The sequence below is a fragment of the Triticum aestivum genome, chromosome 1D (assembly GCF_018294505.1).
Source record: "Triticum aestivum cultivar Chinese Spring chromosome 1D, IWGSC CS RefSeq v2.1, whole genome shotgun sequence".
Taxonomy (NCBI): domain Eukaryota; kingdom Viridiplantae; phylum Streptophyta; class Magnoliopsida; order Poales; family Poaceae; genus Triticum; species Triticum aestivum.
In genome coordinates this window covers 218,698,948-218,702,544 of record NC_057796.1, presented here as the reverse complement: position 1 = coordinate 218,702,544, position 3,597 = coordinate 218,698,948, and the positions used below count along the sequence as shown (strand labels likewise).

The following is a 3,597-nucleotide window of genomic DNA, read 5'->3' as shown; positions in this document are numbered from 1 at the left end:
TAGGGGGCTGGGCTGGTTGGTCGTCGTGCGTGATGAGCCGGCCGGCTGGCTGGCCGGCCACTGCCGCCCGGAATGCGGGTAACCGTCCCGAGGAATCAGGGTTGCTGCTCATCGATCGGACTTCACCGGACTGGATATGTATGTGTGTATGTGTATTTAGCCATGTACGTAAACTGAGATGATAGCACCAGCGAATAGTGTTGTGGCGACCTATGACAGCGTCTTGACGTCTACACAAAAAATCTGCATGTGCCGAGAGCTTCAGGTGATGAACTGCGAGCAGTGGCTGGTCGGCGCATGTGCATGATACTCCACGTCGATCTACAGATAAGTAGTACTCCTAGAGGCACATGCATCAGTCCATTTCCCTGTGTCTAACGTACCCCTTCTGAGATTTCTGGCATGCTCTTCTTGCCACAGCTTTTGCAAGCAAAACCACAGGCTGCGCATCGATGCTTCCATCCGTCCGTCCGTCCGTCCGTCCGCTGGCGAAGGCAGGCAGCAGAATGATCCCAGGAGCCCTGGCGCCTACCAGCCCACACGACGGCGGTCGGGAGGGACATCGATCGTCATTGCCGGCGCGGCACCGTACCTGGCCCATGATTCTGCCGGAATCCAATCCTATCCATGCATCATCTGCTTCTGCTGCCTTCGCAAGACATCAGAGAAAATGTGCGTATACCGCAACAGATGCATATGCGTCTTGGCTGGCTCTTGGAAACTAGACATCGTGTTGATGGATGTCGCAACCCCTGCTGCCGTGCCCTCTTTTCTTTCTTTCTTTTGATGAGGTTGCACTGCTGTAAGTTGACATGGGGACGGAACCATATCCTCGCGTCCGTCGGACTGTAAAATTTGGATAGACTAAGAATTTCTCTGGACGTGGTCAAAGTGTCCGTCCCCTACATCCAACTTTCCGAGCCTTCGTCCGCTAGCACCTCGTCCTTGGTCGCTGTGGGCATCAGATCAGACAGTTTGGCGCCATCTTCTCAAAAAAAAAAAAGTTTGGCGCGATGGCTTGCTTTGCATAAACATAGATTTCCAATCCTGGATCTTCACTGTTTTTTGCGTGTAGAATCTTTTGCTATTTACATACTGTTTGCAACAAAAGAAGAAAAACTTATTCTCATCTTACACGTCGGGACAAGATCCACACCAGCAAGTCTTTCTACTGTTCTCACGTCAAGAAGATGGCGTATATCACTTCTCATGGCACGAGAAAAAACAGAGTTCTCGGGTACAAGCCTTAGCTGTGTCGTCTGTTCAGCGGATACATACATACAGTTCAACAATCCACATCACTGATTTCATACCTCTTCTTAATACAAACAACTGTTGTCTCTGACCAGTAAGCATGATCTGATTACAACATACATCAACAACAGAAAACTGTACCTGATCAACAGCCACACATGCAATCGCGAAAAACTGCATAAAACGCGGAGCCTCGCTCAGTAAAGGATCGAAAACGACTAGAGCACATCAAGGACGAAAACTGACAGGAACGTGCGCTGAGGAGTGTTAACAACAGGCCAGCACCCATGTACCGATCCCTCAAGTTTTGGCTTTTGGTGATGCACCAGATTGCTCATTTAGATCTCAGGAGATGCTAGCTCCAAGGAAGAAATCTTACACAAGATTATGGACCAATCTGCCCAGATAAGATGCCTAGCCTCAGGCAATGTCCTCTTACATCCGACAAGTACGCTCATGCTTCATGGATTTCCTGGGATCGACTTGGTTTTCCGTGAGGATGCTCGCACAGTGACCGTTGAATAGCAAAGTAAAATTGTTGTTACAGTGCTGATGTTCCACTGGTTCGGTGGCATCTTTCTGTGCCGTTGGAAGTACATATCCCCGCACTTGCAGCATCTGTAAGTCATTTCTCAATGTTGTACCAGCATTATAGGGGTAGACTGAAACAGCAAAAACATTTGCACCTCTGTCATCCCCCAATTACGCTTAATTGGCTGGCTCCATGACCACCACCGCAACTGGTAGATTCACATTCAGATTGTTTCCTAACTTGTTACTCCAGACAGCGACGAGGTAGGGCTGGGTGATGGTGACGGCTCACCTTAATGCAGTTCAATCTAAGAATAAGGGAATAATCTTTCTTCAGAAAAGTATGGCATAATTCCTACAGTGAATCTATTAAAAGCGGACAGATATTCCGAATTTCCACCCCCACCCCCCCAGCAAGTGACAACAGATGTATCATTTTTTCCTGCTTATTTTAGTATGGCGCTCCATACTGTTTGCATACACAACAAATTGTGAACAAGGCATATGGAACTTGATTTATGAAGAGCAGAATCAACTACTCCCTCCGATCCGTATTAATTGACGCACACTTAGTACAATTTTGTACTAAAGTTGTACTAAGCGTGCGTCAATTAATATGGACCGGAGGGAGTACCGTGTTTATCTCCAAAAAAACTAATGTGTTTACATCCATAAAGATGAACAAACTAATGTCTTCCGTAACAATGTACAGGATTAAATGTAAGCAAATATTCATAGCCAATAAAGGAAAAGCAAATCTACAAGGAAAAATATGAAGCTAAGTAAAGCCTCGAGGGAAATGGATCTCTTACTGCATATTTAGAAAAACACTAGCTAAATGCCCGTGCATTGCTACGGTAAAAAAAAATCAGAAATCTGAGGTCTTGAGGTCCATGTTCACATCAAGCAATATGCCTTTCTTCTAAGGTTTCTTTACATCTTCAGATGGAGGAAGATTTACACCATCAGATTTTTAACCTGTTTGAAAACTAAGTTTCACGTTTTCTATTACTCCCTCCATTCCTAAATATTTGTCTTTCTAGAGATTTCAAATGGACTACCACATACGGATGTATATAGACATTTTAGAGTGTAGATTCACTCATTTTGCTCCGTATGTAGTCACTTGTTGAAATCTCTAGAAAGACAAATATTTAGGAACGGAGGGAGTAGAAGGCAATGCATGCAGCAACCAATGTTGTGACTCAATAAACTGCCCGCTTGATCAAAGACGTGTTAATTTACATGTTAATTGCATAATGATATGGCGTTTTATTCAAACCAAAGGAACACCCAAAAACATGTGAGCAAGATGATCAATATCAGAAAACCAAGACAGAGGAATGATATAGCTATTCTGATATTATCTGAAGACGACCACCTTGAGTGAACCAGATGTATTTCAACTGTTGTATACTACTAAACATCGATGGTCCTGCATATCACAAGAAAAGAGGGGAAATCATTTTTGTGGATTAAAGCTCATGGTCAGTGAAAATATTCCCAGTGTACTCTCACTGCATCTGAAATGAGCTACCAGATAAATGTTTCCAGTTGAATTATGTATCCCAATGGAAAAGCTGAACATGCAGGAAAACACATCAAATCAAATCAAGAGACATCAGAAAACACATAGATACACACTATCATGTATAAAATCATTTCCAGGAAGATTATTAAGGTGGGCCTATACTAAAATAGTAATTCAGTGTAAAGCCAACACAACCACAAAGTTCAGTCAACTTGTAGCGCTGAACTTGAATAAGAACAGATTCCCTGTTTCTTGTCCAAACAATCCAAATCCCCCCTCCC

At 43.9% G+C, this 3,597-nt stretch overlaps 1 protein-coding gene across 3 annotated transcripts in view; it reads right to left on the bottom strand.

Moving 5' to 3' along the window:
* Positions 1-1,284: 1,284 nt before the first annotated feature.
* Positions 1,285-3,597, bottom strand: part of LOC123181085 (putative pentatricopeptide repeat-containing protein At1g13630) — a 6,642-nt gene continuing 4,329 nt past the window's right edge. Inside the window, exons 4-5 of one of the 3 annotated variants that reach the window (XM_044593306.1) lie at positions 3,167-3,220; positions 1,285-2,093 (exon numbers count right to left, since the gene is read on the bottom strand). The gene's annotated coding sequence lies outside the window, so the exon portion shown is untranslated. Of the gene's footprint in view, positions 2,094-2,986; positions 3,221-3,597 lie in introns of those variants that run through there. The other 2 variants (XM_044593308.1, XM_044593307.1) reach the window with 2 other exon arrangements.